At 45.9% G+C, this 27,398-nt stretch overlaps 1 long non-coding RNA gene across 2 annotated transcripts in view; it reads right to left on the bottom strand.

The window, feature by feature from the left end:
* The window catches only part of LOC112915228 (uncharacterized), a 167,877-nt gene that overhangs the window by 101,315 nt on the left and 39,164 nt on the right, over positions 1-27,398 (bottom strand). The window lies entirely within an intron of this gene.

Raw genomic sequence — 27,398 nt, 5'->3', positions numbered from 1 at the left:
TTCTGGGCTGTCACCAGCCCTTAGCCCTAAGTACATGGAACCGAGCCATGGGACCTGCCTGGCCTCAGAGCTGTCTTCCTGTCTCCCAGAACCTGTGTCTATAGATAACGACTGGTGGAGACCAGCATACAGCATGTACTGGGCACAAAATAATGAAGTCAGTGAGGTTTGTCCTCAATATTACTCCTCTGCTTTCTGTGCTCTTTCCCATTTTTCCATCTTCAGAAGCCTGAGCCTCTGGGACAAGACATAAAGAGTGTGTTGGAGTAGCACTCTCCCCTGGAGATGTTAGGGACCCAATGTGAGACCTCTCTCAGAAGGAGATGCATTTCCAGGGGATCTTGGAGAGAGAAATTCCCAAGCCAGAGGCCACATATGACCCATAGATGCTTGTGGGTTTGGTCAACATCATGATAACCTCAAGAGTTTTATTAAAAAAAAAAAAACAGAAAAATTTACATAAAAATTTAGATTTCTGGCTTCTTCTAGAAAATGGGAAGAACTGAAAGTACCGGCTGCACATTCCTACCGGGTAAGAACTGGCTGAGCTGAGCAGTTGTTGCCCTCCTTAAAGGAAACCTTTGCTCCCTGACTTGCTGCAGTTCTTACCAGTCCCTATCTCTCCCTATCTGGCCTCCTTCTCCCATTTATGCCACTGTCTGGCTCCTGTAACATCTGAGCTCGTGACCTTTGACTTCATCCCAAGAAATTACACAGTAATAGCAGAAGCATAGAGACCCATAAAGGCAATATTTCTGGGCAAAGGAACATCTCCTTGTTCGTAACACCATTCCACTTGGGAACTGCCTCTCCAGGAAGAGGTGAATCCTGCTACACAGCTTTGTGCGGAGCATTAGGCTACCAAAGGATTTGGGAAAAAGTTCCTATAGATCTGCCAGTGCTCTGCCCCCATGGTCTGCCCCCTCCAGCATCAATAGCTGCCTGTTTCATCCTCATCCCCAGTGAGTGTAGGCCCAGACTGCTCATTCTCTGTGACCCAGGATAGAGGCAGCTTTGTGCCTGAGCCCAGCCTGAACCTGTGGCCCATCCCATCATCACAGCCCTTTGGTTTGTGCCTTCTGATCACCGGTCTGGGGTCACCCTTCGCCAGAATGTCTGCCTTGTCTTCTTACCAGCCCTGAAGTGCTCTGGGGACTGAGTTCTGTCCTGTCTTCCCAGGCAAGGTCTTCACGTCTGAGTCCCTAGAACACCAGCCACCAGGGTCCTTGAGCTGCAGGACTTCCTTCCTTCTTCCACCTGTGCCTATCCCCGAGGCTGACCTGCCTGGACCCCTTAGGAAGGTGGCTATGCTAACCACTATACCACCAATGCTGCAGCTGCCCTGACCCCTCAGGACAGGCCTCATCCTATTGCCTGCCCAACCCTGTGCACAATTTGCCAACACAGGCAAAGGTTTCCAGGGAGTGGGGTTCAGGTGGGATTTCCACTCCCACTGGCCCCCTCAGGCAGGCAGCTTTGTGCACAACTGCACATTGATTCTGAATGGGTTCCCTGGCTCCTGAGTTCTGCCATTGCTGTTTGACTTCATCCTCTCACTGGTCCAGCTTCATTTCTGATACATATCCTTCAGTTTCTCAGCACTTCCTCTCCCTCCCTGTCTGACACCTAGTCTTCCAGAAAGAAGTGATATATAATGTCAATATAATGACAATGTACATATTGAGATTCTGAGAATGGCACTGTGTTCTTATATTGAATTCTCACAACCACTATGCTATCCCCATTTACTGGATGAGGAAACTGAATCATAGATTGAGGAGTTTCCTCAAGGCCCAGCAATAATAGGTGACAAAACCAGGAGTCAAACCTGGGTCTGTCTGTTACCACAGCTTAAGCTTCTAAACCATTCAACTTGGCTCCCCAAATCAAAGAAAGTTAGAAGGGAGGCTCAGAGAAGCCAATAATTTGTCTAAGATCACACAGTTCAGTGGTGGAGCTTGAACTTACACCCACGTAGATCTTTTGTCTCCCAAGTCCAGAGTCTTCCACCTGTTGCTGATATTCTTAGGCTGCCTCTTTCAGTGCTCGGTTTGCCTCTCAGCTCCTGGCAAACGATGGTGGGAGGTGTTCAGTAAACACCTGCAAATTGAAGGACTTGCCTCATTTCATTTGATATGCCTTATTGGAGTTGTTCTCTCATAGATTCCAAATTGCTTTGATATCAGCCAGGATGGCTTTGTCCGCAGACAAGTTTGATCTTAGGTCTAACCCTATCCCCACAAAACCAGAGGGCCTGGATTTCCACCAAGGAATATAATTTTCCTAGAAAGGGGATAGAAGGTTTTAACAGTTGGATGTAAGGTCCTGACATCTCAGAATAAATGAGGTTTTCACAAAGTTTTCTAAGAGAACCTGGGGGGTATGAGAAACTAAAGTTCTGACTGAGGGTAGGTTGGGAGAGGACAGAGGGGCAAATTTGGTACAGCAGCATATGAAGACAAATTCTACTTAAAGTGATTTTCCAGAGATCAAAGCCTCTTGATCCTGTTTCCTTGAACCCTGTATCTCTGGGTCTGACCTTGTCTTTGGGCCCCATGGAGCCCTGGTCCAGGCTCCTTTTCCTAGCTGGGGAGGTTAGCTCAGATACCCCTGGCGAGAACCTGGGCAGGCAGATCCCTAAGAGAGGGCCAGCAGAAATGCCACCTTCACAAAGCAAGGCTTCGCACCTGTCCCCTTCTAGTAGTCCTAGGCCTGGCCATCGCCCCTGGAAATAGTTTTGCCAAGCAGCTGGGCTTGTTAGCAGCTCTAATGGACAGTAAACTTTGTGTAAGGCCATAAGAGCTTTGGATTCCCAGGCTGCCTGGTGAAAATAGGTTTCTTAGAGGCTTGTGCCAAACTTAGCTCTTGATAACCCAGTCTGGATTAAGGATTTGCCAGAGCCTTCACTCAATTCAATTTAAATGAGCAAGGATTTACTCAGCCTGTCTGAGTGCCAGCACTGATTCTGGACACCGGTGTAGGAGACCCCACTAACCCTTCTCCTATCCCAACCCCCTTTTATAAAAAAGTCTGATAGTAGCTGAATTTTCTTCGAGCCAGTGTTTTGAAGTAAGACAGACTTGGGTTCAAATTCCTCTGCCACCCACTAATTGCTTGCCACTTGCCATCACTGAACTTCAGTTCTCCACCTATAAAGCATCAACCTCATAGGGCTGTACATAAGAATTAAATGAGACTATGCATGAGCAGGACGCCTGGGTGACTGAGTCGGTTAAACATCTGCCTTCAGCTCAGGTCATTATCTGGGGTTCTGGGAGCCAGCCCTGCATAGGCTCTCTGCTTAGCGGGAAGCCTGCTTCTCCCTCTCCCTATACCGCTCCCCCTGCTTGTGCTCTCTCACTTGCTGTCTCTCTCTCCCAAATAAATAAATAAAAATCTTTTTAAAAAATTGAGCATGAGCTTAGACGAGGGCCCGTCATCCAGAAGGACATGATCAGTCAATGGTAGCAATCAAACCAATAAGCAAATAAAAGCATAAAGTCTTGCTGCTCTTATCAAACCTTCCTTCGCTCAGACACCTCCCATAATTCACTACTACCCATAGGACAAAGTCCTACCTTCTTTTCCTGGCACTCAAGGCCTTCCACATAGGGTCACATTTCAAGTGCTTAATAACTAACTGTATGTGGCCTGTGGCTGCCATACCGGACAGCACAGAACAGAACATCTGATGGTTGTAGAATGTCTACTGGGAAGCTCTGCTGTAGGTGATATTATAGCTGGGGGTGGGGGAAGCAAGTGCAGAGGGGCAAGGGGCAGCAGGTGACTATTCATCCTGGATGTTTCCATCCTGGTATCTCTTTATTTTACAGGGAACCTGAGCCTGTGGCCTCTCAGGTGTCGGTTCTGATTCCTGATGAAAGGATCTGAGGTGGGGGCCCTGGTGTCCTGGCCCCAGTCAGGTTTTCCAGTTGCTTTGAGGTCTCAACCTCAGCTCGGTTGGGCTGAGAGCATCGGCCTCATGGGTTGGGGAGCCATCTAGTCCCTCCTGGGCTCTCTGTTTTCTACCTGCCCAGCCTGTACCTTCTTTCCTTTCTCCTGGCTGGAGCTGCTCCTGCTCTCACCCTCCTGCAGTACCTTGATTTTCTCATTCCTCAGGGCTCTTTGGCTTCCCTAGGCCCTTCTCACCACCTGGGCCACAGGGTGACCTTCTGCTGTGCTATATTTTGCTCTAGTTGTTTCAGAGGCAGTCTGGTCCCTCTGGCTACAATGCCAGTCCCAGGGAGTGAGCTGTTATCTTCTATTGATTTCTCATAGCACCAGATTAAGAACGAACGAACGAATGAATGAATGGATGAATGGGTCTGATAGGCAGTGAACCCTTCCTGTTTCTACCTGCCACCCTCTACCCCCACCAAGGACTCTGAGGCAAGGTAAGAACTGTGAGGGATTGTCTTCCATCCCAATTTAGGCCAGCCCCTCCAGGCAAGAGTCAGCCACAGTGACACTATCATTCTGTCTGTCTGCCCATGCTGGGAGAGCTTTGGAGACTGAATTTCTGTCTGGGAAGGGTAATGGGCACTCAGGAATTCTGGAGGTTGGGGTGGATATTGAGAGAGAACTGGAAGAGAAAGAGAGGGAAGTGGGGGCACAGTAGAAACAAGGAGGTGGGGGGTGGGGAGGCACAGAAAAGAGGGTGGGAGAGAGGGAGAATGGGGCACAAAGAGAAGGAGAGATCCTTGCCCTGCACATCTTCTGCCCCCTGACGTGGCTGTGCTGATATCCCAGCACTAATTGCTTCAATTAATAATACTGCTCTATAAAATTTCAGCAGCTGAGAGCAAGTGCAAGGAAAGATGACATAATGCATTAATAATGCAGGCAGCCAATGGAGCTGGGCTCCTGGGGAGCTCCATTAAGGAGCCACTGCTGTAGTCCTCCTCCTTGTACCAGCTAACACTCCAGGAGAGGCAGTGAGTGTCCTTGGGCCTCGGCAGACTGCTGGAGCTTCTGGGCTTCAGAGCTGGGGCCACAGGAGCAGCGCCAATGGACAGGAGGCTGGGGCTGCTTTAGCCTTCCCATAAACTCTGGAAAGCACTCCTCCCCCATTCTTTGATCTGGACAACTGATGCTTTCTCAATCTTATGTAAGTGCTGCACACATTTTCAAGATTGCTGCTCTAAATCACCCACAACTGCCCCTTCTCAACCCGTTCAGTTTAGCAGCCCTTCCCCACCTCCACCAATGGCTGAACTTCCTGGGGCAGCTCTCCTGATTGTTTGTTATCTCATTCTCATCTTTCTCTCTGCATCTAGATCTCTGCCTTTTTGTCTCTTTGTCCCTGGATTCCTAAGACCTCTTAGGGAAGTAATCCTCTGTTTCAGGACAAAGAACCTGTCATCCTAAACATGTTCAGCTGGTTTCTTTATAATCAGCATCACCCAAAGCCCTTTGAAAGTGTCTGCATGTGCACACAGTCTGTCCCCAAACTGTGCCCAGGCCAAGGGCTGAGTGTGGAGCCGGGAACAAATGAGCCAGCAGATGACCAGATCCGAAAACTGTAGCTCAATACATGGTTTTATACCTGTGCAAAGTTAGCTCTTTTCCCACTTGCCTGCAATAACCAGTCCTGGGCCATCCCAAACAAACCCTCTATGTCAGAGCTTCTCATTCTCTGGCTTCTCTAAGAAGCTGCTTCAGAGTGTTGCAGAATCCCTGCAATAATCTTTATACATATGTGCATTTCCCTGATAAAAATGTCTACAACATTCTCCTATTCTCTAATGGGTCCTGAATCCCATGAACCTCAAGAATCCCAAAGCATAGTTCTAAACTCCTTGGGGAATCAGGCCCTTAGATGGGCCTTTAGATAAGGGAGGTATTTATTTATTTTCTCATTTATTTATTTATGAAGGTTTTATTTATTTATTTGACAGAGACATAGAGAGAGAGCAGCAGGCAGAGGGAGAAGAAGAAACAGGTTCCCTGTGGAGCAGGAAGCCCAATGCAGGGCTCTATCCCAGGACCCTGGAATCATGATCTGAGCTGAAGGCAGACGCTTAACTGACTGAGTCACCCAGGTGCCCCAATAACAGAGGTATTTAGATGGATGGATCTTTCATTCCATCTTGCATCTATGGCTCTAGATAAGGCCTCTGGAACATCTCACTTGGATTGCTATAGTCAAAGTTGATGTCAAAAAGGCCAAGGGCTAGAAGTAAAGAAGGCAAAAAGAGGCCCAATATTCATCTAAGACTCAAGTGAGAAGGAAAACTCATGCTTCAAGTCTTGGCATGGAAGCATAGCCTGTTGCCTCTCTTTCACAGTAGGGTTGAAGTTTGTGTTGGCAACTCAAAGTGTTCTCCAGAACAGGCTTCCTTTCCAAGGAAGAAAGGTAGGAGACAAACATGTGTTGGGCACTTTTTATGTGCAAGGTTCTGTCCCAAACAGTCTGGTGTGATCCTGATCACATTCCAGGAAAGCAGATCCTCCAGTCCCACTTCAGTGAGGAAGAAACTGAGATTCCAAGAGGTTAAGAAACTTGAGTAGTGGAGTCAAGAGGTAAACCCAGGCCTTTTTGCCATTCAAGTCTAGCACCTTCTATTATATATAGCTCTTGGGGGGCATTTTCTGGGAACCAGCCTGGCTAATTTTCACCTCCATGTCCCCATTTCTCACTGCCTGTTCTCCAGGTGTGTAAATCCTACCTTCTTTTTTTTTTTTTTAAATTATTTATATATCAGAGAGAGAGAAAGAGAGAGAGTGCATGCTTGGATGGTGGCAGAGGGGCAGAGAGTGAGGGAGAGAGAATCGCAAGCAGACTCCAGGTCACTGAGTGTTAGCCTGAGGTGGGACTCGATCTCACAACCCTGAGAGAACAACCTGAGTCAAAACCAAGAGTTGGATGCCTAACCAACTGTGCCACCCAGGCATCCCAAGTCCTACCCTCTTAAAAGAGACTTTAAGTCCTATTTCCACCATCAAGCTTTTTCTAGATTGTTTTGACACAGAGTGACCTCTTTGTATGGGATGAATGGTTTGAGTAGATGATTACAAAGGGTGGGCTGCAGTGGACATGTTGATTTTTAGTCAACAACCATTTTCCCACTTATTCATGTCTAACATCCTGATTTCTATGGGATATTTACTCCTTTTTCACGCAGTGGATAGTGACCCATCTTAGCCTCAGGAGGGAGTTGCAGTTGGTCTAAGCCAGTCACAGAAATCCTACTCCCTCACCAGTGGTCAGCCTGGAAAGGGGCACGTGACCCAGTTCTGGATGGTGAGATGATGAGAGAGATTGCTGGGAAGCTTCTAGGAAAGAGACATGGAACAAGAACAGTATCTCACTCTCTGGCGGGATATTTCCATGCCTTTAACATACAGTATTTGTACTGTTTGTCTGACACATATCACATCAATTGTCTTGTCATCTCTATTGTGTTGTTCTTATGTTGTTATTTAATTTTTTCTGTGTCATATCTTGTCTGTGTAGACTATACCAGCTCTTCCAGCCCACATAGATGTTCTCTGAATTCTTATAGAGCTTTCACATAGCAGCCAAATCTGTCATCCATTCACTCCAGAAATATTTATCGAGCCCCTATTATGTGCCAGATTCTGGATAAGAGCTGAGGATACAGTAGGGAACAAGACATGGTCTCCATCCCTAGCGATCTTATAGTCTGTTATGGACTGAATGTACCCCCCCCCCCAAAAAAATCCATATATTGAAATCCTAACCCCTAATGTGTTGGCATTTAGAGGTGGGGCCTTTGGGAGGTAATTACGTCATGAGAGTGTAGCCCTCTCAAATGGAATTAGTGCCCTTATAAAAGGACCCTAGCCACTATGTGAGGACACAGTGAGAAGACTGCCACCTATGAACCAGTTAACAGGTCCTCAACAGACACTGAATCTGCTAGTACTTTGATCTTGAATCTTCTAGACTCTAGAACTATGAGAAATAAATATTTGTTGTTTTAAACCACCTCATCTATGGTATTTTAGTTCTAGCAGCCTGGATGGGCTAAGACAGTTTTATCGGGCACCTTAGATGTTAATAAGATAACCTCAGGAATAAATCTAGAATGACAGTTGGGAAGATGACTGGAGTTACCCAGAGCTATGCTGTGGTACAGTAGGGGCACTCGCACTAGCCTGGAGGTAGGTAAGACAACTCAGAGAAACTGAGGTCTGAAGGATCCAGGGACCAAATTGGGTAAAAAATAAATGGGGAAATACATTCCAGGCTATGAAAACAGTAAAACCTGTCCTCTCTTCTCCATCCTGACTCCCATTGACCTGATGCAGGCCCCCATCACTTTTCACATGGACTACTGTTATTGCTTCCTAACTGGGTTCCCAGCCTGCAGCTGTGTTCCTCTCAAGTACATCTTCCTCCCAGCCGTGAGAGTTAGCTGTTAAGAACCCTTTAGTGGCCTCTACCAAGACAAGGCTGATTTTCTTAATTTCCTTCATAAGGCTCTGCATGATCTGACCTCTTTTAGCCTGTCTATCTTCATTTTCTGCCTTTCCCTAATTCTGAGAACTTCCTAGCTGTAGTTTTCAATCATACCAGACCACCAGAGTTTCCTATGCCATTCTCTGTGCCTATAGCATTCTTCCAACCTTCCTTTGGGTGCCTGCCCTCACTTATTTAGGCGTTGTATCACCTGGATTGGGCTCAGTGGCTCTCCTCTGTATTTCCACAGCACCCTCTGCATATCAAAATTGTCTACTAACATGTGTCCCCTCAACTAGAACTGAGGGTTCTCAGTCTAGGAACCATGTCTCAGCTATCTCTATACCTTTTAGAACTTAGCGAAGCCTGGCAAAGCATTTTCTCAGGAAACATTTACTAAACTCCACTTTAGCACTTACTGTATTACCACACAACGTAGCACTGATCATATTATATTCCACTTGACTGTATTGTAATCCATCAATTGTTTCATTTGTACTAATTTTGACTCTATATCTAGATTTCAAGGTCCTGGAGGCCAGACCTTGTCTTATATTTCTCAGCAGTACTCACAGAACCTAACCCAGGTAATCACAAAATAAGCATTCAAAAAGTGCTAAATTAATGAAGGGATGAATGTATAATTGGACAGAGTTAAATAAATAGTTAAGTATTTTTCCTTCTACTTCTCCAGTTGGGAAATTACACATGAATCCTTGTCTTATTGCCAGCATCCTTGCAGGAAGGCCTCAGGAGGAAAGGCTTCCTAGACAAGTGAATGTCCATGGGGAATTCCCTGAATCTCTACCTTCCCAGCAGTGCCCTGACACCTTTACTGCCAAAGCTGGCTTCACCCATCCTGGCCAAAGGGACTAAGGAGGGGAGATCTCGAAGTTTCCGAGCACACAAGGCCCTGAGCTTTCCTGACGGGAGCCCTACCACTCCCTCCTCCCTGACTGCACCGCTTGGTGGCCAAGTAACTCTTACAGATTAAGGCCCAGAAGGTCAACCCTTCTCTTCTCCTGGCATGGTGACTTCCTCTGGCCAGGAGACCGGATGTGCTCCTGCTAATAATGGTCTGGAAGTGCTCTCCCTTGCTGGTCCAGACTCCCAGGAAGTCTTGAGAGAGGCAATCATCTGGAGAAGTTGGGAAACACTGAGCAGGCCTATGCGTGAGGTAGTCCAGATGACAGTCAGCAAGTTGTGCTGAGGATTCTCTAAGTGGGCTGTTATAGCCCAGACCCCAAGACACAAGCTGAGAAAAGGAACAAAGGAAGCAAGCACTGAGTCCCCTGTGATGTGTCTCCTTAAAAATTGATCATCCAGGCCTATTTGCCAGGTGGGAGTGAGGCTTTGCCTGCCCCCAAACTTACATCCAGTATTTGAATGTCAGCCAACTCTGAGAGTGACTTGGACTGTTCCTATCTCTGAGCTTTCAACTGTTACAGAGAACAGGATTGGCTATGTAACTTGTGGGGCCTAGTGCAAAATGAAACTGTGGGGTTCCTTGTTTGAAAGTATTGAGAATTTCAAGATGGTGATAAGAAAGCATTAAACCCAGCATATATAATATCCATCTATGCACTAGGATGTGTGTGACTGTATGACTGCCCCTGTGAAGCCGGCCTTGCAAATGGGTTACTTGAGAAAAGTGTGAGTGGGCTTTAGCCAGGAGGATCTGTACCAGCAACTCCTCTCGTTAACCTACTAATCTCGGGTCTTGAAGGCAGGGACTTTATATTCCTTGGGTGTCCTCCCTGGGACCCAGAGGTGCTCACCACTGACTAGGTGAGAGTTGGCCATGGGGTAGAGACTGCCTTCCTGTGTGTAGTGTGGATCTAGAATGAGGGAGGCTCCAGGACCTGGAGCCTAGGTTGGAGGTTACAAGGTCGAGAAACCTCAAGGTGGCTGTTAGTCCCAGTGCTTTTCAATTTAAATTAAGGCAGTTTAACTTAATTATATTCTAAAGGGGCTCCCTCACTACCAAGAAAGAGGGAGCTCATTACCCCCTTAGTAAGAGTCTACAAAATCTTTGGCAAATGAGCCATCAGAGGAGGTGGTTCAGAGCCAATATAGAAATTTTAAAAGTACTTGAACATCAGGGCTTTATTTAAATGTAAAAAATAGTCTAACTTGAATAGAAGGACTCAATCTTGCAAAAATGAAAAATTTTCCCTAAATAAATCTGTTAATTTAATGTGAGCCCAATCAAACATCAACAGGATAATCTTTTTTTAAACTTGGCAAAAAAAGGGATACCTGGGTGGCTCAGGGGTTGAATGTCTGGTTTCGGCTCAGGGCGTGATCCTGGGGTCCTGGGATCGAGTCCCGCATCAAGCTCTCTGCGAGGAACCTGCTTCTCCCTCTGCCTAGGTCTCTGCTCCTCTCTCTGTATCTCTCAAGAATTAAAAAAAAAAAAAAAATCTTATTAAATAAACTTGGCAAAAATGGTACTAAGATTGATTTGGAAAATAAACATGGGAGTAGAATCAGGAAAATTTTTTAAAAAATTAAAATAAGAGGACAGGACCTCAGACATTAAAATACATTTTTAAGTGCACATTAAGGGGCCCCTAGGCCCCTTTTCAGCTCAAGCAGGTCCAGTGGATGTTCCTCTCTGCTCCTGTAGCCCTGGCTGCCAAATCCTGGGCCAAGCCTTGAAGGCTGTTCCTCAGATCCCAGGCCACTCAGGGTGCTCTGCTTAGGGGCTGGTCAGGCACAACAGGAAGGTAGTGGAGTTGCCCACTGCCCATTGCCTCCGGGTTGCATACACACAGGTGGCTTTAACTTCTTGAGGGGACTTGTTGCAAAACCCTCCTCTTGCAGATTAGACTCATAAAGCGTTCCTAGTGCCTGCCCTCACTTGTCACTCTTAAGAGTAGGCGAGTCATCGGGCCAAGAAAGGTCTTAAACAGGAAGGCAGCCTACTAGCTCCTCTCAGTTATCAGGGGTGGTATATGCACACAGAACTGTCCAGAACCCTAGTATGGCATTGCTTCTTTCTACTGGTTATTACCTGGGTCCTTGTGCTTTGTCTTCCTTGAGTGTTTCCACCAATATTCAAAGCATTAATTAAAGGATAAGGAAAAATTAAGATCAACACTTGGTTTAGAAGAAAGCTGAACTGACTGAAAATTGGGTGTGATGTTTCTCTGGGTGTTGGGGGCTTGCCCTCCTTCATCACTCTCCCCAGCTCCCCTTCATTCCCAGGGATAACTGAGAGTGGAGGACTATTCCAGAAAGCAGGGGGATCCAGACATGTGGACATTTTTAATCCCTCCCAGAGCATTCTTGGTAGCCCTGGGCTCTGTTCCCACAGGGACACTTGCTTCTCTGTGAATTTGCTTTGGGGGCAGATGGTTTGGAGTGAGCGGAAAAAAAATCCCATGGCAGCAGTTTTTCCCCTTCCGGAAACCATTGTTTGTTTTTGCCAAACACTGGGCATTCAAAGCAAGTTACCTTTTGTCTAAGCAGGGAGCATGGATCTTATGAGGCCAGAACTGGATTTTTCTTTTCTTTTTTAAAAATATTTTATTTATTTGACAGACAGAGCTCAAGCACAAGCAGGGGGAGTGGGAGAGGGAGAAGCAGGTTCCCCACAGAGCAGGGAGTCCTGTGTGGGACTTGATCCCAGGACCCAGGGGATCATGACCTGAGCCAAAGGCAGACACTTAATGGACCGAGCCACCCAGGTGCTCCAGCGGTTGATTTCTAATCTTCCTCTGCATCTGACTCAGGATTAGTGGTCCTTTTCCTGAATAGAGTCATTGCAGAGGTCTGGGAGAGAAAAAGCAAATTTGTCAGGAGCCTGAATGGGGTCTGGTGTGTTGACATTCACTGGCTGAGACTTAGATCAGCTGTCACTGCAGACAGACCTGTTTCTTATTTTAATACTGCGGCATAAACTGAGAAGCTGCAAGTACAGCTTCCAGCAGGAGCTGGAGCTCAGGGCACATCGGGTTCTTAAAAGGTCCTTAGAACAGTCTTGCAGAGGCCAGCTTCCTGGGGGCACGACAGGCTGAGGGCCTGGGGCCCAGCACCTCACCCCTCCTCCCATTCTGTCTGCTGCATTGCGCCACCGATTCAGTGAAGACATCATCCTCACCCCCTTCAGAGAGCTGCTTGCTGCTCTGCTCTGACAATTAGACTGGCTGCCGCAGAGAAGTGCTCATCCTCACCGACATATGGCTTTTTAAAGTGATAAATTGCATTTGCAAATTTCTTATTAGCTCTGCTGTCAGGAGGGAGCTCCTGCCATGTTAGGTTGCAGAGGCTGATGCATAACTTCCTGGCCATTAATTACCATGCCAAGGGCTAAAGAGACTCATAGGCTAGTGGGTGGAGGCCCTCATTCCCTCTTCTCTCTCCTCCCTCCCATGGGAGGTCAGGGGAGCTGGTCTTGGTGTTCAGCTATCTTAGGTCTGACTCGACAGTAGGCTCTGCTCTTTGGGCTCCTGATCTTGGTAGGTAGGGTACAGGATGCCCAGACACCATCTGGGTTGGTTTGGGCTGGGTTCTCCCTTAGGACCTCCAGGATCTGGCAGCTTGGAATCTGCACAGCATCTCTTTTAGAGCTGTATACACAAGGCAGAGCCTGGACTGTGTCCCAGAAAGGTGTTCTGGGGCTCTCCCTCGGGGTTCAAGGCCACTGATTTCTCCTCCTACTTCCTCCCCTCACTCCAGACAGCTGAAGAGTCTCCTCCCCTAAAGGTGACATCATGTCTCCTGCTCAGATCTTCTCTTGGTGACTATCCAAGGAACTGCATATTCAGGATGTTCAACCCCTGCTTTCTATGGGCTCAGGCTTCCACTTTACATGAGGAATTGCATAAAACACATTGATTGGGGAGCGAAATGAGAGAAGGAACATTTCAATTTTTTTTTTTTTTTAATCTATTGGCCCACTAGTAACCATTTGGGTAGAGTCTCTAAATCTTCTGAGAATCAGACAAAACATATTCTCATCCCCAGGAAAACACACATACTTACACTTGCGCATTCAGTTTCAGGGCCTTCCCAGACCCTCAGCAGCCCATTAATAACCCATATTTTATAAGTGCCCTTCCCAAGTACCTCAGAGCTGCTGATCCCTGGGAAGGGACCATATCAGCAGCCTCCTGCAACAGGAAGTGAATTAGCCTTCTCCTAGAACAACAGCAGAGATGGCTCCCCAGGGCAACCCTGGGCACCCTTTGGTGAAGGCCACTCCATGCAATTGTTTCATTTCTTGGGTTATATTAGACAGGGTGAGTCTGAGAAATGGGCTCAGGACAGCAATGATTCTGGTAAGATCTGTATTAACTCTTTCTGAGAAACCAGTTCTGCGGCTGGGAGGCTCATATAGTAACATTTTTTTTGTCCTGGTGTGCTCCTGCTAAGAAAAGAGATGGGGGGGGGGGGGGGGAGGAGGCAGAGACTGGTAGAAAAGGGGAAGATTCTGAAATGGGTGTGGGGGAGGGTGTGTGTGTGTGTATGTGTATATATAGAGAGAGGCAGAGGGAAGGGAGGGGAAGAGTGCAGAATTTCCCATTATTTAGCTTTAGGATGCTTGAGATGGATATTGGATGGATTTGCCTTCTTCACACATATGGCCTCAAATTCTGCATTGTCTTGAGCTCTGATTGGCAATAATGCTCTGCTCTGTGAAATTTTAAAAAACACACTACTTTCTTGTTACCTCTCAAAAGGCTGGGCTTGGGATGCCTGGATGTCTCAGCGGTTACGCTCTGCTTTTGGCTGAGGGCCTGATCCTGGAGTTCAGGGATCCAGTCCCACATCCAGCTCCCTGCATGGAGCCTGCTTCTCCCTCTGCCTATGTCTTTGTCTCTCTCATGAATAAATAAATAAAATCTTAAAAAAAAAAAAAAAAAAAAAAGGCTGGGCTTTAGGAAATGCCCAAAGGAGGGTAGAAAGGTGAAAAAGGTCCTCTAAGCGAGGAAGGTGGCTACCAAATCATTCTCCAGGGTCTTCAGTTGTTACCATGACTCCCTGAGGGAAGCAAGAAGGCAAAGGTGTTGTAATAAAACCGGACCCAGCCAGGGTTTCTTGGAGGGATGGAAGGCACTGATAAGCAGCCCAACAAGAATTGCTTCCTCCTCTGCACTTGGGATAGGAAGTCCAGATCCCAATATAGCCTCTGGCCTGTAGCTGGTCAAGGCCTATACTCACCTTCCCCTTCCCGCTTCCTTTAGGTTGGTGCAGGCATGAGCTGGACTCTTACTCCTACCCTTCTTAGCATCTGCCTGCTTTCTTAAGAATCCTTTTAGGATGGCACAGCTTGGGATCTGGCCCCACTGGTTTGACCTGCTCACAATCCCTTTTGGGTGTGCCCAGGCCCCAGCAGGTTGGCTCGTATCCAAGGAGGCCACTCATTGGGCTCCAGCTCTACACCACAACTTATCCAGTTTGACCTGCTGGATCTTCATGATCCAGAAACCGGGGCATGACAAGCCATCCTACCAGTATCCCATTTGCTCCTCCCTGACTCTTAGGACGAACACCAATTTGGCCACTGAGGTGGGAAAACATATGTTGAAAGGACCCAAGACTATGTGAACTGGGGAGACTACTCAGGGTGACTAGGTTCCTCTGAGGACTATTGGGCCTGGAATTAAATAGGTCTTCTGCATAACCAAAGGCCAAGAAAGGGTAATGAAGCAGAGGGGTCATTCCAGAGAAAGGACACTGTTGGCTGCTAAGAGGATGATATTCTGCAACGACTCATGGGTGAAGGGAAAGAAACCCATCCCTGAAAATTATCTCCAAACTGTCTGTCCTGTACGGCCGTGGCATTTTAGCTTTTCCAGCTCTGGGATACAAAGTGGGCTCTGCACTTTGGGCTCCTGATCCTGGAAGGGAGGGCACAGGATACTTCATACCATGCCTCTCACTCACTTAATCCCCACTGGAATGTTAGGCTGAGTCCAAAGTTAGGGGTCTTTCCCTTGGTCTTGGCCAGGAGCAGCATCAGTGGCCCAAGAATGTTGGAAGCAAGGGATATGTTTTTCTAGGAAGTTAACTTACTTTCAGGAAAGGATTTGAAATGCAGGAAATTGAAAAAGCTCCTAACTCTGTGTCCTGAGACCCCTGCACCCCTACAACCCAGAGGTCCATGGAGAAGGGAGAAAACAACTAACTAAAACAGCTTCCCCACTCCTCCCCACATCTTTCTTTCCCATTTATGTGTTTGATTTTTGTCACAGCACCTATCACAATTTTGCATTTTTTGGTGTATTTGTGTCCTAGATAGTGTCTTTTTCTACTACTCCCTCTTCCTTTACTCCATGAGAGTAGGCCTTTGTCCATGCCCACTTTCTCAGTGCCTAGGAGAGTGTGTGGCTCCCAGTAAAGGTGTGCTATTTAATAGGGTGGAATGGTTAGGATGTGGAGAGGAGGCCTGACCCAAAAGGCCATCAAGGTAGGAGTAAAAGGGACATTTGCCACTATCCTTTTCATTACCCTTCAAAGGTAGGTGGCTAGGTAGGTAAAGTCCAAGTTTGTCATCCTGACAATCCATCTTCCTAGGCTCATTTCCTGCCAGCTTCCCACCTCCCACCCCAGTAAGCCTCCAATGCTTCAGCTTCTCTAAACTGCTAAGTGTCCTCGCATTCCAAAGTTCCCTCCATGTATTCTTTTGCATATGTGCCTACCTGGAATGCCTTTTGTCTATGCGGTTAGGAACTATGATACCTACTTCTTACAGTGACTATGAAGTTTAAGGGTTGTAGTATAGAACAAGTTCCTAGCTCATGCTTTGCCCAAAACTGAGTCCTCACTAAATATTGCTAGCATCCTTCTCCTTCCTCTCTGTCTGAGGAATGTATCATCAGCACAGGCAGCCCCTCTTCTGAGATGCCTCAGGCCACAGTGCTTTGTTCTTCCCAGTTAGAGGACTGTTAGGGGGTCTGTGTCTCCAAGCTGATCCACAGACTGATCCCCAGGGCTATAATAGTAGGTGCTAAATGTATGTTCCTGAATAACTGGAACTGAGGGCCTGTGAGGCAATGCGTTGCTCATCTTTCCAGAGCCAGAGCATGCACACTCATTGATATTGCTGAGCAGGAAGTTTGGGATCTGTGCTCTGCTGGGCTGGGAAGCCTGGGGTGGGGCCTCAGTCACCCTCTTGCAGCCTAATCAGCCATTTGGTCCACCCAGCCCTGAAATCAGAATCCACATCCCAAGCACCAGAGCCACATCCAATTTTCCATCAATAAAATATTCAGCTGCTCCACAGCCACGATCTGCTCTGTGTTGGGAGGGCCCTGCCCTCTCAGTGCGTGGATCCTACTCTTCCTGGCACACATTGTCCCTTAATCCCTGGATCAGCCCTTCATTATCCTAGCTCTGTGCATTTACTAATGCTCTCTACCCCCATCACCCCAAAATCAGAACTGCTCTTCCTCCTCTTTATCCAACTCCAATCCACCCTTCCCCAAGGCCCACCAGCTCTGTGAAGTCTTCATTGGAAGTGATTTTTGCCTGCCTTAAATCCCAGACGTGCATCTAAACAGCAAACCCACATTTCACAATCCCAGACGGATGGGATTAGTTCTTGAGTGGATTCATCCTAGTTCATATGAGATAAAGACCCTTGACTCAAAATGATGATTTACTGCTGCTGTGGATTCCCTTCCACAGATTGGGGTTGGGGTACTTAGTTGAAAGCAGGGATGGGAATTTCCAATGAAAACCCATGGGAGCTTTCAGGGACCTCCACCTGACATGGAACCCTAAAGTTTCCCTACTTCAACCAAGGCTTATTCTCTGGTCTTGTCCTTATTCTAGGATATGTGCTGCTGAAATGAGCATGTGGTCTTGTCCTTATTCTAGACCAATTACTCTGTATAGGGTGAAGGACAGAGTGCTCTCTGGCCACAATATGTTGTTTCTGGGTGCACGATGACTGCTGTTTAATGTGGTGAGTTTGGGATGTTGTGAGCTGAAAAGAGTGCACTAACTAGCAGATTCTGGGAAGAAAGGGCATAGGTGTGGAGACCCACAGCCAACCTTGTATAATCAGAGCAGTTGGGTCCTGCTTTATGCATCTTGAAATTAGGTGTAAATAAGATATTTGAAGTCAACTCTAATTTTTATAACAATACTCAGATGATTTAGATCAAATGTTTCTTATAAGGGGATAAGGGTTGGTCTATTGCCTGCAGAATGGGCATAAGATTTGGATTTGGAGTCAGGCAGATGGGGCTTGAACTGGGTTCTGTCCTTGTTTGGCCAGACCTTTACCTTCCTGGGCATGCATATATACATATATGCATTTTGAGTGTATGTGTGAGTGTGAGTGTATGTATGTGTGCAATATGTTTAGCTCTATACACACAACACTTTTTTTTTGAGGATTTTAAAAAAGATTTTATTTATTTGAGAGAGAGAGAGAGAGAGCACACAAGCAGGGGGAATGGCAGGCAGAGGGAGATGGAGAAGCAGGCTCCCCAAATAGCAGGCAGCTGATGTGGGGCTCAATGCAAGGCTCTATCCCAGGACTTGGGGATTATGACCTGAGCCAAAGGTGGATGCTCATATTGACTGAGCCACCCATGCACCCCTTTGGAGCATTCTTTATGTGCTAAGCACTATGTCAAGCATTTTATTTTCAATGCCCCGTTTAGCCCTTATAACAGCTCTGGGAAGAGTCATGCAAGAGTCAGGGAAGAGGAAGAAGGACAGGGAGATATGTATATATATATGATAGGATATCGTATATATATCTTCATATATACAGAGATATGTATATATACATAATAAATATGTATATATAATATAGAAATATAGGTATACTTCTAAATCTATGTAAAAAGAGGAAAAGAAAACAAATGGCAAAATGTTAACACTTGGTAAATTTGATTTACCAAAAGTGAAAGATTTATAGGTTTTTCTGTACGATCCTTTCAACTTTTTTGTTTGAAAATTTCCCAGTAAAAATTGAGACTTGAGCAAACAGGTTTAAAAGAGAGGGCAAGTAACTCACCATTAAGCACATTTATTAAATGGCAGATCCAGGATTCAATGTATGTCACATTAACTAAGGAGAGATAGCTGTTTAAAGGAACCTAAAGCTGAACACTTCGTATTTAGTTTATTATTATTTATTATTTTATTTATTTAAAGAAAGAGTGTGCATGTGCAAGTAGGGGATGGGGGTAGAGGGAGAGGGAGAGAATCCTAAGCAGACTCTGTGCTGAGCATGGAACCTGATGTGGGCTCAATCCTACAACTCTAAGATCATGACCAGAGCCAAAATAAAGTCAGATGCCAGGCCGACTGAGCCACCCAGGCACCCCTGAACACTTTTATAATATACAAGTATCTCCAGCAAATGTATTTCTTCATGATTCCACTTTTAATCACTGGGGTAGTTAGTTCCATATAGTCCCAGGATCTAAAGCAGCTTCTTCATTCTTGTGCAAGAAGGACTCTTGTAGTTGAGTTGTTGTTGAAAGCTGCTTTTCCTTTGGCTATAGTGAAGTCAAAACAGTTCCCTGTCCCAACCTCCAGGTTCCTAGGAGACAAGGCTCAATGTCCTTGTAGAAGCTGGGAACCCTTTTTGGCTCCATGGTTTCCATGATGCAAACAAAGCCCAGGTTTACTCATTGGAGGGACAAAGCTGGTGAGAAAAGAGCCTTTAGTAAATGTGCCAGTGGGCCACCATCAGGGTCACCTGAGGTGCTTATTTAAAATGCTCTGCCTCCTGAGGCTGGGGCCTGGGAACCTTCATTTTAACTAGTATCCCAGGTAATGCTGCAGCACACCAAGGTCTGAGAATCCACAACCTAGCTTAAAATCCAGGCCTCTATAGCTGGCATTCAAGGCTTGCAAAGCTTGGCTTCTCTTACTCCCCAGCATAACCTTCCCCTCTAGCCAGGCTAGAGGGGTCCCCTAACCTGCCCTCCAGCCTGGGCTCTTTGCTGTCTCACCCTTCCCTGGAATCTTTCCTTTCTCCCCCCAATCCTTATGATGCCAACTGAGCCTCAAGAATGAATTCAAGTCTCACCTATTCCCTGGAATCTTTCTAATCACCCCAGCCCATGTCCCAGGAGTTGCTCCCTTTCTGTCTTCACTCAATGTTAAATTGGTGGCACTTGATGTAATAAGTTATGACACACTATCTATTATGATTTTTCACTTGCATTTTTTTTTTTTCACTTGCTTTGGTTGAGTTCATGTCATTCTCTTGACCACCTGTGAAATTCCTGAGAGCAGAGTTCACATCTTTTTCTCTTGCATCCTTTTTAGTACCAAGGATAAAGTTAAAGTCCTGGGTAGGTCATTAGAACCAGGTTGCTAATAACCGAATTGAGGGAGAGATGAGAGAAGAACAGCATAAAGACAGGGTGGAGTGGACAAGAGGGAGAGGATTAGTTATGGCCATGGTAGTCATTGTGCAGGGCACAGGATCTTTTGATTGGATCTGGGATTCCAGGCTCTGTGGATGGGTGTTGTTAGGATGACCATCCTTCCCTCCCCCATAAGTATTTGCATTTGGGGCTGGGCTGCTTTGGGGTCTCTGCCTCCTCATGACAATTTGCATCCACAAATTTACATAGAAGTGAAGGAGCTTCCTGAGAGGGGAGACAGGGCCTTGCCATATTCCCTATTTGTTGTTCAAAGTCAGGTATGGTGAGCCTGGGGCTGTAGGTATGGGCAGTGGAGCCAGGCTATTGGGTAGTATGGCTCTCCCTGAGATAGTGTTTGGATTTCTCCCTGAGGCTTTCAGTAATAACCCTTTGATGACTTTTTGGTGGCCTGCCCTGCATTCTTCCAATGATATCTGCCCAGCTATGCTTGAGGCAGTTAGAAACCAGTAAGCAGTGTCATGGGGCGGGGGGGGGGGGGGGGGGGGACACATCATGGATATTTTGTCATAAAGGTAAATGACACCTCCCTTGTTGGCCCAGGAAGGTGAAGCCTGATACATACATGCTGTTCCCAGATCCCCTTACATTGCCCCCTCTGCCTAGAATGCCCTCTCCCCAGGTCACTGCTTAATAAATTCCTCAGGGGGACCTGGCTAGAGACCCAAGGTGGAATTAGATTCTGTTTGGAGGCCTCTGTGAACACCTCTACCTCCCAAGTAAAATGGGACCATGACTACCTCCCAGGGTGGCAAAGAGAAAAGATCATATTCAGGCTAAACAAAGGGCTTGAAATTGCTTCTTTACTTCTCCTCACGTCTCCTCACATTTCACTGAATAAAAGCTGGCAATTCTGGGTACCCCCCACCTCAGAGCACCTTGATTAGCGGGTCCCCTAGATGGTGTTGAGTGGTTGCATACTGCACAGAAGGACAGCTTAGAGCCCTGTGGTATGCTTCTGAGCCATGAGTTGCCTTTCCCCACCCAGACAAAGGATGTACTCAACCACGGGACAAAAAAACAAGGCAGCAGATGGAAGAAGAGCCACAAAGATAGCAGTCCTTGGAGGATCAAGGAAAGGTCAGTGACCCTGTGAAACATAAACACAGTTTGGATGAGGAGAGCCAGGAACCACAGAGCGGGCTCCTAATGGAGGGAAAATGAAAAGAGAAAAATCAGTGATGCAGGAAGCTTCTCCTCACTCACATCCTTCAAATGGCTGCGGGGGGTGGGGTGGGGGTGGGGAGAAGTGGGGGGGGGGGGAACAAGCTGGAGCTGGGAATATATTAGCTGCCTGATCGTGTTACCCAGGGAGTTGTGGAGTTCCAGTGCCCAGAGGCCTCTCAGGAGATGGTAGATAATTATGGATGGGTCTCTGGTTTAATACAGCTCTGCCACAGGGTAAGGGATGGAATATATGACCCCTTCAAGGTCCCCTTATCTGTACCAGAGCAGGTTACTGCAAAACAAAGACAATTCAGGAGGCTGTCACATAATCATTTGTGTTGCATGCTTCCTTCAGAGATTTTTTGAGAAATCTCCTGATGACAGTTCTAAGTGCTCAAAACCAGAATGAATTCAGGGATTTCGTTACCCCCACTCCAAATCCCTGACCTGTCTTTTATTTAAAATAATAATTAAAACTCCAATCTCCTGAAATCCTTAATACAGAGGTTTTACAGTCAACTGAACAAGATCTTTAGCTTTCATTAGAAATGTCTGCATTTCTCTTTGGTTTTAAGGGAGGTGGGGTACATTGGAATATTAATGCGGAGCATTTACATGAGGCTCTTAATTTGAAAAGAATGTGAGAATTAATGCTTGAGTTTAATCGCGGAGCCTGAATCATCACAGATAGATTTTTTACCCTCTTTTCCTTAATCAATTTCACCCTAATTAATTCTTCTGTGGCTAAGTCTTGTTACATTAGATAGTCTGCTGATTATTTCCACAATCAAGAGACTGTATATTCATGCATTTTTAATAAGGAACAACTGCATCCTTTTTCATAAGTGATCCTGCTGGTTGGCAGTTGCAGCCGCTAAAATAATTATAGAGCAGATTACTTACTTTTAAAGCATTGTTTGCTGTCATATTCATCCTAGGTGACAATTTGGAAGAGCTCCGAGGCTGCTGTAATCGGGCAGAGGAGCAGGGTATTTAGTGTGGCAATTTTCAATGTCAAGTGCTGTTTATGCATAGGTCAATGCCTTTAAAAAAATAATAAACACAGCAGTAATTTGGTCCTGCTGGCTGATGAAGCCATGTGCTATAGACTCAAAGGCCATTCTGTGCTTAGTTTAAAACCCTGGCTTGTAGAAGAACTTACTTCTGAAGGCTGCCCAGCACCTTCTGCCTTCAACTATGACTAGTCCAGATATGGTCATTGGTGTCTGATTATTACTTATACGATGGGGTGCTCTCATATCAGACCCTGATACCGCTGCAACCTTCAAGAGGGCTTGAAGCAGGGGATGCAGTAATTCCAAAGCCTCAGCTGTTTTCTGGTTAGCAAAGAAAGAAGGAAAACCTACCTACAGGAAAAGACTGTTTTTGTTTTGGGAAAAACACTAGGCTTTTTGGTTATGCAGAGGAAAACTCAAGAGCTGATTCTAGAATGGACATATTGAGACAAGGGGAAATAAATGGCTGTGCATACTAATATGGGAGGCTGTCTTTCCAGTGGGCAAAGCTACTACTCACTGCAGAAGTTCTTCTAGTGTTCACTTGGTGGAGTTTTCCCTTCTCTCTTAGGGAAAACAAAGAGTTGGGGCCTGGACTCCAGGTAGGGGAGTTAGGCCAAGGGCCGTCCTGTCTGTGAATTAGGTTAGCTCTGCAGTCAGAGCATGTCTGAAGGCTGTGGAAGAAGAAGGCAAGCAGGGCACGCAGGCCATGAGGCAGTGGGCTCCAGGAGAGTCTATAGGCAGCTTCCAACTTAACAGTTTTTATTCTATAATTGTAACTCTCTTTTGCCAACCCCAAGCTTTTAGCAGTTTTGTTAACCCTACAGCCTTAGGAAAATAAGCTATAGCCACACTTGCAACTTAGTAGGACGAAGGAGTGTGATCTTCCCTTAGACTCCCTCCCCTACAGTCTGTTCAAGGAAGCATGGTGGTCCTGGAGCCCATGTGAGGTGCCACAGATTGGCCCTGGGGAAGGAAGAGACTCATGACGATCCATGCGAAGAAAGAGACTCAAGTTAAGGTCTTGCTCAGGTGGACAGGTGTAGGAGAACGAAACAAACATCCTTCACCATATACTAGAGAGAGAGACCTTCAGAAGGAGAAACTACAGTGTGCAAATTAGACGGGCCTGGGTTGTTGGCTAGCAGCCATCTGGGTTGCCCTTAATATATACTGCAGTTGGCCAGAGTCTCAGAGGTTGTCCTGCCCTCCCTACTCTCCACACCAGCTGTTCAGGGAAACAGCCAAACTGTAGCAGCCTCCAGCTCATTTCCCAGGAACATCACTGCCAGCTGCTCTACAGAGCCCTGAGCCAATAACTGGAGGTGGCACTAAACCTTAGGTCACTGCTCCCACCCCTGGTGCAGATGAGGAAACTGAGCAGTTTGGGGGCACTTACTGTCTATAGTGAAATGATAGAAAGAGGTGTCCTTAGACTATTGAAGTCGTGGAGGAAACTGGAAGGACAAGACCTGAACAGGTATTTGACAACACAGTATATAAATGGCAAGCTGGCTGGGTGTCTTGAGGCAGCCCTCCAACCTCTGTTACACTGAGTGGGAACTTAGGCTTAGAGAAGTAATGTGACTTGTTCAAGGTCACTCTATTGATAAGGAACAGGTTCAGGGTCTCAGGTAACCCAGCTCCCAATTTAATGCTCCTTTTGGACAGCCCAATCCTCAGGTGAATTTCTTTTTAGCTAGAGACAGGGTGGGGGCTGGCTCTCATCCCTTCAGGGTATGCATGTCTAAAACACAGTTAATCTTCATGGATATTTCTAAGACCCGTTTTCAGCTTTGTCTGAGATCTGTATCCCTGAAGTAAGATAAATGGTATTCACTGGAAGGTCAGCTGCTGGGGATATCGGGTTCAAGGAGCTAAGGAAGTAAATCACTTGGTGAGTGAACTTAGAAAGGCCAAGATGTTAAACTCCAAGCCAACCAGGATTTAATTTATTTGTTACTGAGGTCAATGCCATTTTTACTGCACACTAATAAAAGTCTGAGCTCTGTTGCCAAGATTCAAGAAAAATCTTAGTTGTCATTTTCCCCTCTACTAGAAAGAAAACGGAGACTGTGTCAAATCTGGGAAGCCTGGAAGAAAGAGAATAAAGAGAAAATACAAAACATTTCTCCCCTCTTCTTGTGTGCACTCTCTGTTGCCAGGACAAATAGAGACATCTCATCTTTTTCATCAATGTCTGCTCTAGGAACAGAGATCCATCCCTGGGGCCAGCTTCCTTCCTTGGATAGCCAGTGCTTTGGGCCAGAAGGTGGGCAGCTCAGTGTTCTGGCAGATGTAGAGCTCAATACAGGAGGCTTCCCGTATGTCTAGAGCCTTGACTTCCCTATCCTCACTCATCTTAGCCATCTCTTGCCCATCCTCCTTTCATAGAAAAACCACTACCAGCTCCACATGTGCTCAGTTCACTTTAGTAAGTCATTAAAAAAGCTTTTCTCCTCCTGGAATTTCCTCTCTAGTTCTCACTGTACTTGCCTGAGATTACACATTGTGTGCCCTAAGACCATACTTTATAGGCTATTCCTATGCTCCATTAAAGAACTGACAAAGCTCACAGACTGGTGAAAAATAGCCAAAATAATATGAATAACAGCAATAAACCTAACCATCTATTGAACAGCGACTATTTTTGGGCAAGGGGCTTCACACAGCTTCATTACCTCACAGATTCCTCATCGCTACCCTGGAGCCCTGCAAGGTAACTTTTATTATCCTCATTTTGTAGATGAGGAAAGATATAGAAAGGATGAGTAGTTTGAACACCTTGCCCAAATAAGATTAACAGTAGACAAACACATTGTGTTAGCCAACCTGGAGAAAAGACATGTGGATGGCAGAGGCAATGGGGCAGACTCTTCAGCACTACCTCTGGGGAGCAGCCTCAATTCACAAACATCCTGGACTGGCAAGCAACCACTGTAGCCTTCTGTGGGGTCACTACTTGGGATCACTTCGTCCCTTGCTCTGGCTCCTTATTTATGCGGTCTTTTGACCATAGCTCACTTCCCTGTACAGTGTGCCTGCCGGGAAAAGGTGTGCAGGGCCGCACAAGCAGGAGGATCCCAATCTGTTGGGCAGTTGTTACTCAGGACTATGCCCACTTGGCTGGTCTCTTGTCTTGGAATGCCTTCCTTGCCGCCTCACCTTGGCTCTGTGGAGATGGCTTCACCTTGGCTAAGTGGCCCCTTGCTCCTCATATTCCCCACATCTAACCCTAAGTTTCTTTCATGATGTCTATCATTCTCTGCTATTAATTATTTACATCGATTTTTTTAAATGCATACTTTATTTTTTTAGAGCAGTTTTGGGTTCCTAGAAAAATGGAGCAGACTGTACAGAGTTCTCCCATAAGCCCTCCTCCTCCCCCAACCTCTTCCATGCACTACCACCAACCAAGGTCCACAGTTTACGCAAGTTGTTCCTTTTTGTTGTACATTCTATGGATTTGGATAAAAGTATAATGACATGTTAGCCATAATTATGGCATCATGCAGAGTTTCAATGCCCCCCAATCCTCTGTGCTCTGTCTATTCAGCCCTCTCTCCCCACTAACTCCTGGAAACCATTGATCTTTTTGCCGTTTTCATAGCTTTGCCTTTCCCACAATGTCAGGTAGTTGGACTCACACAGTATGGAGCCCTTTCAGATTGGCTTCTTTTACTTAATAATATACATTTAAATTTCCTTCACATTTTCCATGGTTTAACAGCTCATTTCTTTTTACTGCTGAATAATATCCCACTGTATGGATGTACCACAGTTTATCTCTATCCATTTACCTGCTGAAGGACAACTTGGTTGCTTCCAAGTTTGGGCAGTTTTGAATGAGGCTCTGATTACTGCTCTGATTACTATAAACATCTGTGTACAGGTTTTTATGTGAACATAAGTTTTCAACTCCTCTGAGCAAATATCAAAGAGCACAATTGCTGGGTTGTATGGTAAGAATATGTTTAGTTTTGTAAGAAACTGCCAAACTGTCTTCCAAAGTGGCTGCACCATTTTGCATTCCCAGAAGCAATGAATGGAAATTCCTATTGCCTCACATCCTTGCCAACATTTAGTGTTGTCATGTTTTGGATTCTGGCCATTCTAACAGGTATGCAGTATAATTTTCGTTGTTTTAATTTGCAATTCCCTAATGACACACTGTGTGGGGCATTTTCTCATATGCTTACTTGCCATCTGTATTTTCTGTGGTGAGGTATCTCTCTGTTTAGATCTTATGCCCAGTTTTTAAGTTGTTTGTTTTCTTATTGTTGGGTTTTCAGAGTTCTTTGTGTATTTTGCTTAACATTCCTTTTCAGATAGATCTTTTATATTTTCTCCACTCTGTGGCTTGTCTTTTGATTCTCTTGAAAGATGTTTACTTTTTATCTTCCCAATGAGAATGCATACTCAGACTGGAGATTGTGTTTTATTTATAGCTATCTGGCACATGGTAGGCATTCATTAAATATTAGGAAGAGACAGAGACAGAGAGAATTAGCATTCTGGTCTATATATCAGTATTTTATTACTTTGGTTGATGTTAGTCTGTTCCTAAAAGACAAATCCACCCTCACTCAGCCTGTTGACCACATTGAGTTTGGGAGCCTGATGGGGGACAGCCCCAGACCTTGAAAAATTTATCAAGGTATGCTATGGCCTTGGGAATCCTCTTGGGAATTAGCTGGCACCTCTCTCTTGTTATGCATCTTCTTCCTGATTGTATTTCCTGTAAGTGATGGTGAGTTTTTGAAACTGAGACTCTCTCCCAAGTATTTTGCCTTTTACAAAGGGGTGTGAAGTCATGTCCAGCTTTGGCAGTCCTGTGTCAGCACCCGTGGTACTGCCCTGAGGAGACTACTAGCCACTGGCACTACTCTGTGGACCATTTGCATGCAGTTCACTTGGTGCCAGCCACTCAGCTTTCCCAGCTTCTGCCCTTTCTCCTCAGCAGCCTCTGAGCTCCAATGGCTTGTGAGAGTTGATCTGGGTCTGGAATTTGTTACTCTTAACACTCTCTCAGAAGTAGGTGTCAGTTATTACTGTTAATCCCCCAGGGACCCTTGTTCTCTTTGCAGCTGGGAGAAAGGGTGGTTAGATGCAACGAGATGAGTATGGTGGTAATATTCTTGATAATGGCTAATTTCTTGAGCAGTTACCATCCGCCAAGCCCCATGCTAAGCACATTACATATATGATCTCACTTAATCCTCACAAAGTTCTGCAAGGCAGTTATCTTATTACTGTTATCCCTGTCTTTCAGATGACCAAACTGACTCAGAGAGGGTAAGTACATTTGTCAGAGTCAGAAAATAAACGGCAGAGCCAGGATTCAAACTCAGGACTCCATGTCATGCTTTTGACCATCACAATAGCCCTCCATTCTCCTGCCCTCCACAAAATATTATGTATCTC

The sequence above is a fragment of the Vulpes vulpes genome, chromosome 16, assembly GCF_048418805.1.
Source record: "Vulpes vulpes isolate BD-2025 chromosome 16, VulVul3, whole genome shotgun sequence".
Taxonomy (NCBI): Eukaryota; Metazoa; Chordata; class Mammalia; order Carnivora; family Canidae; genus Vulpes; species Vulpes vulpes.
The sequence above is the reverse complement of the archived record's forward strand: the minus strand, read 5'-3'. Positions and strand labels throughout refer to the sequence as shown.